Below are 14,731 nucleotides of genomic sequence, written 5' to 3' on the forward strand. Positions count from 1 at the left end.
GGTTTTTATCTTGTATAGATCAGAGCAATATGGTCCTTTCTTGAAATTCTTGCTATCAAGAACTGCACAAGCATGAACATGCGGTATCGCATCCAATTTAAATGCATTGCAAGAATATTTTTTTTCCTTAAGACAAACAATAAAATGTTTCTCCTTGTCATGGACTGTATAGATATACTCTGATGCAGGTATAACCTGAAATTATTACAAAAAAAACTAATTAGTAAAATAAAATTCATCTTAATGTATGTATATTGCAAGTCAGCAAAATATGTATTTCTTTCCTGCATATGTATTTGTTTTACAGAATATATTTTCCTTAATTTATTATTTGAAAAAGATATATAGTTCATATAAAAAATGAAAATACTATTATATATAAAATGATTACAAAAAATTCATCATACCTTCATACGTGTACACTCCACTTCATTCTGTTGAAGAATTTCTTGAAATTTACCAATAAGATCCGTAAAATTATACAACGCCTGCCGTCTGTTTTCACAGTTCCATCTTCCAAACATCAATCTAACTTCCTCCGAAAAATCATATATTGGTAGTTCTATAGCTGAAACCAGTGCAGCATTAATGGACTCGGCAATGTTTGAAGTCAAAGTCCATCCTCTATGAACGGATGCATACGATCTAGCTCACTTATCATAACCAGTCAATTCTAACTAATTCTTCACTCTAGCATCAACTGCCCCCACTTTCTCCATTAACATGTGAAATTCAGTCTTCAAATATGATTTTGCCATGGTATAGAAGACATCTGATAATGCATCATGCGATTTTCGAAAAAAAAAAATTACATTTCCCCACAGATGTCACATACATGCATAATGTGGTACCTCATTATACACGTCATTGACAGCTTTTATGATGCTTGCATTACGATCAGAAATGACACACATATCTTTTCTTTCACCATATGTTTCCTTCAGATTCTCAAAAACCACCTCCAAGATGCATCATTTTCAGAGTTTAGTACACCATAAGCCAAAGAAAATATATGTCCAGCATGTTGAAAAAAAAATAAAGCTTAAATGATTTTTTAAAAATATAATAATGCATATGTATATTATAAATACATACATAAACCTAGAAACATATGTGAAGCGAAATAATTAACTTTCAGTGCACAAATAGAACTATTGCATATGTAAATTATGCACATGTATATTATAAATACATACATACACCTGGAAACATTTGTGAAGTAAACTACTTAAGTTCCAATGCACAAATCAAACTCTACTGCACATGTATATTTTCAAATACAACTGACACTGATCACATAAACATAATTCATTATATGTATATTATAAATACATACGGCTGAAAAATATTTTTTAATCAAATACTTATCATATCTATCTTATCAGCTTCATCCATGGTACACGCAGCTACGAAACTGTCAGTATAAAGTCTCCTGAGATGACTTGCATCAACTACTATGACAGGTCTACAATGATCAAACCCTTGGATGAATACATTTAGTGCTACAAATATATATAAAAACTCATTGTCTTTATTTTTTTTTTCATTCTTATATGTGAACCTGGATAACTGGTGTTCAACACATGTATGTATGCAAGTAGTTTTCCATACGATGCTGATGGTTTTCCTCTTAAATCTTCAAGTGCTTGTTCCTTAGCTCGCCAACACATAATATATGTTAAATCCATACCCATGTCTTCCTTCATGTCACTTTTGATATCAGATGGACTGTATTTCCTCTTGTGGCATTTTAACTTTGGTTTGACTAACCAATCAACTTACTAGTACCATGCAATTTAGGATAAATCTTATCTTTGATCGGACAGGTATGTTCAGATAAAAATTCTCTTACATAAAACATTATAGATTCGCCGATAGCAGATGCACGAAATAAAAATTCACAATTTATAGATCTACACAATAATGTATAACTGTAAATAAAAACAAAGACATACGCTCAAATACAATTAACACATATTGCCAAAAAAATTAAAATTCACAATAACTTACCATGTTTTACTAGATCGTGCAGATAGTGATTAAAACTTCTCTCAAATTGTATAATCTTTCATTACCGATTTTAATACACTTTTCGAGATATAAACTTGATCAACCTCAATATGTTTGTGATGTGGGTCTGAGATAATAACTCTAGTTGTATCCATTTCAAATGCATCCAAACATTGATTTGAAGCAGGAACAATTAACGCTCTTTCAGTACTTGTATTTACCAAGTTACTATCAGTGACAAACATCTTCATAGGTTTTCTAGTACACAACGATGAACATACCAATGTGCTGAAATTTTTCTTGTCAGAAACACTTACATACAAAGGCAAAATACTAATATCCTTCAATTCCTTTTTCTGCATATTATAGACCTTCAAACCCATGTCATTATGTATACGTATTTGCTCTGCACTATCTGTTAATTGATACTCGATTTGAATACACTTGTACGTCAAATCAACATCAATGTGAGTAGCCAGTACTGTGTAAAGTTGGTCATACGTAGAGTTTATGCTCAACAATATCGCATCACTGGTGTAATCTTCATATTGTTGTTCATATGTTCATCTATCAGAGTGTTTAATAAGAACAGTTATACTTTCCATTGTCAATCTCCACAAATTTCAAAACAATAAAAATATTAATAAATATGAAATAAGTACTATAACACCAAGTACGACTAAAATTAATATACCATTTAAAATTTTTTCAAACCTACGATTGCTTCAAAAATATAGGTATTTCTTCAGCAAGTTTCGCATTATATTTTTCTTAAACGACAACTAAAAATTAAGTTGTTGATAAATACCTGTATTTGCGCCTTCGTATTTTTACTATTTTTTTCAAGACGTTATTCGATCAGTATAACAAAAAAAATTTGAAGAAAAATGTTTTTTAATTTGAATGAGTATTTTGGATTTGAATTGAAAAGCTGATTATGAAAACCGTTTTTGAATTTGAATTTGAAGATGTAATTTAACGTTTGTGGTAACAATAGAGTTTTAAAAGGTTAAGAAATCTGTCAAATTAAATGTTCCTTGGTTTAAGGAACCGTTTTTTACCATATTAAACTGAAACAGATTGGAGATATATTAGGAACACAATCTTTAATTGTATATGTATTTAACTAGAAACAGTTTACTCAAATACAAAATACATACTACTATTTTTTATAATTTTAAAACGGTTGCTATAAAACTTACAATTAAGGCTCTATAGTTGTTATTCTGAAATTTAATTTCGGTGATTCTTCCTAGTATTAGGTATGCAAAATCTGATACGAGCAACAAAGTAATTTAAAAAAGAAATAAAAAGATAATAGAGAGGACATGGAATGTAGCGAACCACTGAACCTTTATGTCATCGTTAATGATGGTGTCGCGTCGCGTCTAGAATTATATTTAATAGTTATTTTACGTAAAAAAAATACATATATAACGACATGTTTACTACTAATTATTGAAAATCCTAACTTTTTTTGAAATCTCGTAAAATCCCAACATTTGACCTCTAATGATACAAGTTAATCATATTAGATACATACTACTGATACAAGTATTAATTAACTAAATCAGCACGTTTTAAGGACTGTAACAGATAACTTTGCATTAAAACAACATTTAAGCTAACTAATTAAGGTAAAAAATAAAATAAAATCCCACAATTAATGAAAATTCGTTTATTACTCTACTTCGTTAAAACATAAACGCTATTTTAATACATTTTTTAAATTAAAAAATCTTCATTCTTCTTGTTCAGATTAAACATACCAATTTTTTTTATTTGGTTTGTTAATTTTGTTTGTTTGATATGAATATTTCGGTGCTTTTACGTCATTTTGGTGTTTGGGTTAACAAAATCGAGTATGTTGGCTATAAGAATGGCGGAATTGTGGTCAGTGAACATGTTACTTATGAAAAACTGATTTCTACTATTGCGGGAGAACTGAAAATAATCAACGAAACAAGGAAAAAAATTGAAGCTCGTTACATTGTTGAAGGAAATGTTTGTCCGTTGTTCATTCGGAACGAAATGAGTGTGAAGCTGTATGTTAAAATTAAAAAAACTAAGCATGGATTTGGGACGTATCCTCTTATCATCACTACATTAGATAAGTCTGCTAGTGAAATATTTTTTGATGGAAAAGTTGGTGCTGTAATGTGTTTGGAAAGTCCATCTGAAGTAGTTGAAGAAATAATTAGTTATAAATCTAATTCTACTTCTCCTATGCCTTTGTTGGATAGCAAGGGGAACAAGATCATTACTGATTGCAAACATAGTGATGCTAAGATTGGACAAATCTATCAGGACAAGTGTACTTCTATACTGGAGGCTGAACACACCTTTAAAATGCATCAATTAGTTTAAGACTGTATTGTGAAAAATTATTTAATTGGTCCCAATTAAATACCCTCCAAGGTGATTAAAATTATTGAAGCCCCTTGTAGGAGCTACATTTCGTCGTCTGGTGCTAATGTTATTACAAAGAGGTCTCTTGCATCATGGAATAAGTTGTACTCTCCCAGGTGTGTAGGTGGACTAAATGGTCCTTAACCTCAAGTTGTGGAGTGAAGCTGCTCTATCTAAAAGTTACTAGGATTTTGCACACAAGCAAGACAAACTATAGATTAAATAGGTGCACACGTGTTACATAATTAATGAAAAAGGTAATAAAGACCTTAGCTAAAAGCGAGGGATTCATTCTCTAAAAAGAAGGATATGGAAATAGGTACCAAGGTAAAAGCGAGTAAGACTGAGTTATAACAGAGCCAACAGAGGTTAGATTCAAGTCAGATGTGTTAAAAGAAGTCACTAGGTGCATCAAAGAATCTTGATATCATTATGTCAAAAAGTATGGGATCGGATAGTCAAATTCTCTCATTGTCATCAAAGAAGGTGTGGTCGTCTTTCTTTCTAGCTAGTTGTAACTCTTTAAGATATTAAAAGGATAGCTCGGCGTACAAAATATTTTACTTAACATCACTATGTAATTCAAATCATAATTTTTGTTAATTTTTTTTTTGTAGTTTGAGAAATCGTTTACTTGTATCTGATTAATTAATTTTTTTTATCATCAAAATTGTAGGACGCATTCTGCCGATTGCGTATGGTGTTGTTGATAGTGAAAATGATAATTCGTGGACTTGGTTTTTTGAGAACTTCAGAATTGCTTTTGGAGAGCGCGATAGTATGTGTGTTGTGTCCGACCGTCATGAAAGCATAATAAAGGCTGTGAGTGTTGTATATCTGAATGTGTCGCACCTTGCATGCATTTGGCACTTGTGGAAGAATGTTTGCACAAACTTCAGGAAGAGTACAGATAGACTTAGCGATATTTACTATGCTATGACCAAGGCTTACCACAAAGATGAGTTTGATTTTTTTTGAAATCAAGTTGGAAAGATTGATAAGAGGGTAAAGTCTTATCTTGAGGATGCTGGATTTGAAAAGTGGGCACGCGTGTATGCACCTGTTAATCGTGATAAGATGATGACTTCAAATATAGCGGAGTGCATAAATGGTAAATTAAAGTTAGCACGTGAGTTGCCGATAATAGAATTTTCGGAGCAGGTTAGGAAATTGTTTGAAAAGTGGAATTGCAAGAATAGAGAAAGAGCATCTTATGCAAACACGTCACTTGGTAGTAGATTTGAAGGAATTCTTCAGCTAAATACTTTAAAATCTACAAGGCTTAAGGTTAGTTTTGATGTTTTATTTTGTTTTACATATTATAGAATGTTTGATTTATAATACAGGATACTATTTGTTTTAAAAACTTTGTTTTGGAAAATGTTACAGTAACTTAATCAATTTTCTTGTTGAATTTAAACAAAATATTCTAGAAAAGACCAATATGTATCTATGTGTAAACATATTATGACTAATCTTGTAGGTTAGTGCGTCATCAACATATGTATATTTTGTTTACGATGATGGGAGGAAGTACATAGTATGTCTTGACAGGAGGACTTGCACTTGTAGTAGATTCCAATTGGACGAGATAACATGTGAACACACGATTGTTGTACTAAAAAAGCAAGCATGTAGTTGATATGAAGTCTTATTGCTCAGAGTTTTATTATCCTGAAACATTAAGGAAGACGTAAGATGAATCTATGTTTCCAATGCCCGATAAGAAGGACTGGATTGTGCCACAAGAAGTTATGGACGAAGTTGTGTTACCACCAAAATACAAACGTCAACCCGGAAGGCCAAAGAAAAGCAGGCACAAGAAATCAAGTGAAATTATGACATCGAGTAGTAATTGTTGCGGGAGATGTGGTTTTGCAGGTCACAACAGGCGTACTTGTAACTTCTTTCCAAAGGAGGACTGACAATGCAGTTGACTGATTAATAATGTTGAATAATTTGTTATCTTCTAGTTGAATTTCTTTCCTTTTAATATGACGTTGTAATTGATGACATTGTTGGTTTTTAAGAATTTTAAGAAAAATAATTTTTGTAATAAACAGTTGTTTTTGCTCCTTGTTAATTATTTACCTTCATTTTTTTGAAAATTGAAATTGTCGTGAAACATCATTTAGGAATTAAAAAATTATCGAACTGATAATGTTATTGTAGTTGTTATGCTGTAGTAAAAGATTGTAAAGATTTATACTTTTATATGATGCATCTTTCATAAATTTGTAGATACAAGTTTGCACAATTTGTATCAATTATAAAATATAATTGTATCATGTAGGACTATAAGTTTTGATATAATGTGTTGGTCGGGTTGAAGGCAAACATGCATTCTGAGTAAATAAGAATGGTCATAGATACATAATAATGTAATGTTTTGTTATTTACAATTATTATATAGTAAAATATGTATTTTTTTTACTAGATACATATCATTGAATAAGATGCTTCTCAGTTAATTTTATAGATACAAGTTTAAATATTCACTTCTATAATATAATATGTCATTATTTTTTTTATATAGTACCATTAAGTTGTGCTATAATTTTTTATGCATTTTAGAGACAATAGGTATAAGTTGGAACAAAAAACTGTTGTAGATACTAAATAATGTAATGTTGTGAATGTTAATGCCATTATATTCTAATTTATGTTTCATTATGTTAGATACATATGATTGTAAAATATTATAAAATATGTATCTAATACTATGTCTTTATAAAGTGCAGACAAAATGACCTTCTGGACCCATGTACTATATTGGTTTTGTAAGTTGGACAATTCTACTTACATGTTTGTCATCTGGACCCCTGAACCCACTAAAAGTATATTTCAAACCCTTTGAACGTTGACCAGGCCTATGTGGCATTAAAAGGGCTGACTAGGACGAGGAGCGTGTAGGCACGCGCCTAGGGTGCAAGTGGAGGTCAATTTTATATTAAAATAATTAATAAAATTAAAAAATAAGTCCCCAACTATAAATATATTTTTAAAAATAATAAATTTAAAAAAAAAAAAAAAAAAAGGCCCTCCCCCATCCAGAACCTCCCATACCCCACCCTACTGCCGTCTACCAGTCCCCCACCCCCACCGCCGTCCACCAGTCCCCCACCCCTACCCCCCCACCAGCTCCCCTCAACAATAGCCATGGCCACCAACATTTTAAATCCCTCAACAATAGTCATGACCATCAACTTCCAAAATTCCAATCTTAAACCAAGAACAACCTTAAACAGCCATGGCCATCAATGTTCAAAATTCCAATCTTAAACAAAGAACAGCCTTAAACAAAGTGTATAAAAAATCAAAATTTTAATTTTTTTCACAATCCAACTTCAAAATTGTCAAAAACAAGATATGGGTATCAAAGAACAACGGATAACAAGTAATGAAATTATATCTTGTTAATTTGCTCTCCAATCCAAGATGTTACCATCTTAAATTTAAATAGAACTACGAGTAAACAGTACTAAAGTTACATTACTTTTGCTATGTTTATGAGAACGGAGAAGCAGGAACATATCAAAAACAATACAAGCCAGCAAAGGTATTTGAGCAATTTTTTCTTCACTTGTCATTACTGGGAAGATTATACACAAACCGGTGATGCATTCCCAGCATACCAGCAGCCAAATTGGATATCAAACAATTGGTAGTTCCATTAATACTCTAAGATCGACACCTTTTTAGTAGAAGGAGATGTTGTACAGGAGATTCCGTCGGTATTGTTTCTCAAAATTATTGATGATATCATCAATTGTTTCCTCCCAATTTCCAGTCACCTCAAGCTGCAAGTGAGAACTTGTATTGTTATTGAGAAACCAAGCAAAATTAATGGAAAAGAGAGGGTGGAGAGATGGAGAAGACAGAAAAGAAAGAAGATCGGCCTTTTTTCTTTTTTTAATTTTTAATTTAAATTTTTTATTTTATAAATTTTTAAGTGACATTAAAATGATGTGGAATTTAATATGATATTTAAAATGACGTGGAAGCTGACGTGGGGCGAGTGTGTTACACTCACCAAAAAAGTGTTTAAAATATTATTTTTTAGTGGGTTTAGGGGTCCAGATGAGAAACATGTAAGTAGAAGTGTCCAACTTACAAAACCGACATAGTACAGGGGTCCAGAAGGTCATTTTGCCTAAAGTGCAAGAACAACATATTTCGATACATAAATATATCTAAAATGTTTTAGCATTGCATTATAATAGGTAACAAAATAAATTGTTTAATCATTAAAAAAAACATAATGTATGAGTACCTAACATTACCAACAGTATCAAAAAATTATTAAAATTAAAATCATATTCCACTTGAAATGGATACCGTTTGTCAAATGCTCAATTTGTAAACCAAGGCATAACTTTGTCTTTCCGAGATCTTTCATCTCAAATTCTTTCTTTAGGTAATCAATTGCCTTTTGAAGTTCTATTGACATTCCAATAAGATTTATGTCATCAACATAAACAGCAAGTATAACAAACTCCGACATTGTTTTCTTTATGAAAACACATGGGAAAATTTCATCATTCGTATAACCTTCCTTAGATAAATATTCACTAAGTCGGTTATACCACATGCCTCTAGATTGCTTCAAACCATATAATGATCTTTGCAATCTAATGAAATACATTTCCCGAGGCTTTGAACTATATGTTTTCGGCATTTTAAATCATTCGAGAATTTTCATGTATATCTCATTATCAAGTGATCCATATAGATAGGTTGTTACCACATCCATCAAATTCATCTCAAGTCTCTCATGGACAGTGAAACTAATAAGATAACAAAATGTTATTGCGTCCATAACTGGTGAATATGTCTCGTCATAATCGACACCAGGCCGTTGTGAAAATTCTTATGCAACAAGGCGTGTTTTATATCTTTGTATTTTATTTTTATTATTTTTTTCACACAAAGACCCATTTATAGCCAATAGGCTTAACACCATTAGGTGTTTGAACTATAGGTCCAAAAACTTCGCGTTTGGCAAGTGAATTCAATTCAGATTGAATTGCTTCTTGTTATTTTGTCCAGTCATTTCTTTGTTGAGATTGTGTCACAGATCGAGGTTCAAGATCCTTACTGTCTTGTATGATTTTCGTTGTAGCATTATATGCAAAGACATAATCCACTACTATTTCAGATCGATTCAAATTAGTTTCAATATCACTTGAATTTATGGATAGTTCCTTATTTTCTTGAGTCTCAGGCTCATTAATTCCTTCAGGAATATTAACATTGTTCAAGTCTTGAACTTTCATATGAAGATCTTTCGTATTATCATCTTGACCATTTGTTTTTCTTTTTCTAGGATTTCGATCCTTAGAACCTAATGGTCTATCCTGCTTCAAGCATGCTTTAGATTCATTAGCTATGACACTAGTGGATGATCATTTAGTGACATCAATTCGAATTGGGACATTCTCTGCAGGAATATGTGATTTAGTGATCCTTTTCAAATCTGTTAATACATCCGCCATTTGATTTACAATTTTTTGCAGATGAATTATCTTTTGTACTTCTTGCTCACAAATAGAAGCACGTGGATCAAGATGAGATAGTGATAGATTTTTCAACAAAATTTCTCTTTTGATGTCACTATCCTCTTCCCCTAATTTTGAGAAAACTATCTCATCAAACTGACAATCTGCAAATCGGGCAGTGAACATATCTCCTGTTAATGGTTTAAGATAGCAAATAATGGAGGGTGATTCAAACCCAACATAAATTTCTAACCTTCTTTGGGGGCCCATCTTGGTGCGGTTTGGTGGTGTTATAGGTACATAAACACCGCATTCAAAAATTCTTAAATGAGATATATGTAACGCCCCAGTTTTCTGAACCGAAACTCTACACGGTGCTCATGACCCCAAAGGACCACAAGCTAACCCATGACTGATATCTGTACCTATATACTGTATAAAACATACAGAAATATGAACTAAAAGGCCATAAGGTTTGATACTAAGACATAACTGAAGATAGGTTATAACAATACCAAAACAACTGAGATAACTGTCTGCACATACTATAGTCTGAAAGTCTCTAAACTGTCTGAATAAGGAGTTGATGGGACATGTTCCCAACTAACTCCAACAACTGAAATAAACTGAAAACTAAAATAGTAACATAATCAAATAATATCATCCTCGAATGATGAGAACTCACTGCTAACTCTGCCTGCTGAAAACTGGAATGTTACTGACGCTCTGGATATCGTGCTTCTAAACCTATGGTATAAGACATCATAGCACAAATGCGTCAGTACTTTGAATGTACTGGTATGCAAATGAGGTAGGCTAAATGTATGGAGTTAATATGTATGAACAATAATAATTGACTGACTATCATGAATGTGAGAATACATGCATGACTACATAACTGTTACTGAGATCGTGACAGGATTGAATGCTGAGTTCTGACTACTGAGTTTACTGATATTAACATCTGAGTCACTGATGAGTGAGAAATACTAATATTGTATTACTTAATACTGGGGGAATGATACTATGTTACTGATACATGAATAACTGTGTCTAACAGTTTTGATTATGAAGAACTGGTCTGTTTGACTGCATCTGATAGTCCTGAAGCTGAATACTGCTAACATGAGTTCTGATAATTGATATAACTAATAACATGAGTGACTGTATTTAACAGTCCTGAATCTGATGGAACTACCTGAGTTTCGTACTGTATCTAAGTTGACTGTATCTGACAGTCCTGAAATTTGAAGAACTGTCTGAGTTCTTTTACTGAGACTGAGACTGAGACTGTGGGAAGTAGTCATATAACCAATATGCCTCAAATGTGCTATAATATCTCAGCTGAGGTCCAATCTGTGCCCTAATTGGAAAGGTATCAATACCGCACCACTGGTAAGAACAACATGTGAGTAACCCTCATATAACAGGTAACTCTAGTGAGAACGGTGGGACCCTCATATAACAGATCAAACCACCTTATCTATCCTCATATAGCAGGCTCTGATGTCTCAACCTATGTTGGCTACATAGTTTTGGAACGCAAAGATTGCTCCTAAGAATCACACCCTCATATAATAGGTGAGTTCCCATCCTTGGGTTCACTCGGTGCTAATTCCTACTCCCATCTGAATGGACACTGAACATAATTAAATGAACCAAACTGATTAGATGAACTGAACTGATTAACTGAACTGAACTGATTAGCTGAACTGAACTGATACTAGTGATATTATTTAGTGGAGCTAAACTGAGTTTACTGAGTCCCGTTGACTGACGGAATGTACTGATATTTGAGGACTGACTGAGAGTACTGTAGTTGTTGAGATTTACTGGAAATACTGAAATCACTGAGATTATTGAACTGCTAAGATTTCTGAGATTTATGAGTTTTTCTGAGTCACATGACTAACTAATTCTATAGATCATGGCTTAACTGAGAGTATCGTGAAAACATGACATGGCCCTAGGCACACAGCTATATTTTTCGAGTACAAGTACCCCCAGGACTCGATAGAAGGAAACTGACAGTACTTGACATTCTTGAATACATGACCAATATCAATAGTTCATACTATAATAATTGGATTGGAGATAACTCATGTGGTACTTCATAATCATGATCTTGTACATAACATGGAATGCATATAGACACACTATGAATCCATTCTCCAATAATCATGTACATTCTATTAACGCATATATTGCACAACAATGACATGTGAGCCTTTGAACATAATAAACTAGCATGAATTTATCATATAGTTCAACCCTAAGCTATAATACATAATTTCTATCATTCTAGGCATTTTATCAAACACCTTACATGCACAACTTTGGGCATAGGTATACTTTATCAATTTAACAATCTTAAGCCACCCAAATTCATGGATTTCAACTAACATGCTCACATACTTCATGAAAATACGTCAAGATACCATCTTAAAACTAAATAACAACCATCAACATGAACATAATCATACCACAAGAAGATAATCAGAATTCATGATTTAAAACTTGATTCTTGAGCTCCATGGATGGAAACGACCCACTAGGTGGGTGAATGGGTCGACAAACATCCCCATGTATGCGTTCCAAGAACGTGGGGGATTCAATATCAATTTTTGTTGGTGATGGCCTCACAATCAGCTTGCCTTGATAACAAGCATTGCATGAAAATTCATCTTTCGAAAGAACCTTCAAGTTCTTTAGTGGATGCCCATTTGAATTTTCTATGATTCGTATCATAGAATCTGATCTTGAATGTCCCAGACGATCATGCCAAAGTACAAAAGTATTGGGATCAATAAACTTTCGGTTTACTATAGAATGTGCTTCAATTGCACAAATCTTTGTCCAATACAGGCCAGAAGATAAAGCAGGAAACTTTTCAATAACACATGTTTGCCCAGAGACATTCTTAGTGATACCAAGATATTCAAGATTTATCTCATCAATTGTCTTGATATGATAATCATTTTCACGGATATATTTAAAACTCGTCAAGTTTCTCCGAGACTTGGGAGAGAACATAGCATTATTTATGATAAATTTAGTTCCCTTGGGCAAGATTATAATGGCTTTTTTGAAGCCTTCAATCAAATTAGCACTACCAAAAATTGTAGTAACATTAATCTTGCTCATGTTTAGATGAGAGAAATATTTCTCGTCTTTGAATATCGTATGTGTAATGCCAGAATTAATCAAACATATATCTTCACAATTTGACAGCTTACTTTGAAAATTATCCATATCTTAGCCTTAGCCTTCAAATTTGAGACGGTAAAGTCTCGTGTTGATAACGTGTTATAAAACAATAAAGAACACGAATAGAGAGAATAGAGGGGTAATTCTTATTTCTTTTCTTGAGGGATGAATTACAATGAGGGACCCTTTATTTATAGGGAAAAAATAATCTTGGGGTTTGTTAATTTTTCATAAATAGACATACACAATATATGGTAAAGTAGGTATTTATATATATGATAAAGTAGACATTCACTATATATGGATCATTTATAACAATTTTTTATTATTTAGTACATATACAACCCCCATTGATTATGACTATTTTTTTTGTTCCATATATTTTTTTTATCCTTTTTCCTGCTTAAGATAATATTTTATACTATTTTCAACTCAACTTTTTAAATCAATTACTTTTAGTTATCCATAAAAAAGGTATTGGATGAATTAATCTTCAAAAGGATAACTTTATAACTTTCTTATTAAAGTTAAAAAGTGAATTTCGAAAAAAAAAATACATGAATTTACTAAAAATATTTATGGTATTTTATTAATTTTTGACTTTAGCTCACTGATTGTATTGATCTGACCCTGTAAGATTTTGTAGCGTTTTGAGTTTGCCTTTCTCTCAATTTGTTTGTTGAGATTGAACAGATATTTCTTCAAGTTTTTTGTAGCGTTTGAGTTAATGGTCTTTTCGATTTGTTTGTTTGAGATAATTGAGATATTTCTTTAACTTTTTTGTGGTGTTTTGAGTTTTCATTTTTCCCAATTTGTTTGTTAAGAACTAAAGAGATGTTTCTCCAAATTATTATACTATTTTGAATCGTAAATTTTCTCAATTTGTTTGTTTGAGAATTAAAGAGTTATTTCTTCAAATTTTTATATTGTATTGAATTGTCCATCTTCTTGATTTGTTTGTTGAGAATTAAAGAGATTTTCTTCAAATCTTTATACTGTTTTGAATCGTCAATCTTCTCGGTTTGTTTGTTTGAGAATTGAAGAGATATTCCTCCAATTTTTTGTAATATTGATCATTTTCACTTTAGTGTTTCATATGTAAATGTGAAGACTTTACTCTTCAAATATTAGGAGAGTATAATTATATTTCGCTAATGTTGAATGTATTTGATTTTGGTCGGATATATAAGTGAAGGTTGATTTCATTCACTTTGAATATTTGAAGGCTGACAAAAAAGGAGGATTATCACATTGCTCAATTAGAATAACGATATCGATTCAGTCGCCGTATAATATTAATATTCCTACTTATCAGATTGTAAATACTAGTTCTAGAAGGGCAATTACTGTTGTTATTGGTATGTGTACAGTGGCACTGTCACAAGTGATTTTTTCTATATATATGCATCATTTTGATAAAAGAAAAAATAAGTGAAGATTGGTTGACATGTCTTTGCAGGAATTAACCATTAATATTGAAGAGAGGTAATTAACTTAGGCAGTAATTTTAGCTTCTCGATGACATGATATTAAGTAGTAAATTGTGAAGGATATAAATTATATAAAAGGTTAGTCGGTAGCAGTGTGTTATCATGACATTTGTTTAC

The sequence above is a fragment of the Capsicum annuum genome, chromosome 10 (genome assembly GCF_002878395.1).
Source record: "Capsicum annuum cultivar UCD-10X-F1 chromosome 10, UCD10Xv1.1, whole genome shotgun sequence".
Classification (NCBI taxonomy): domain Eukaryota; kingdom Viridiplantae; phylum Streptophyta; class Magnoliopsida; order Solanales; family Solanaceae; genus Capsicum; species Capsicum annuum.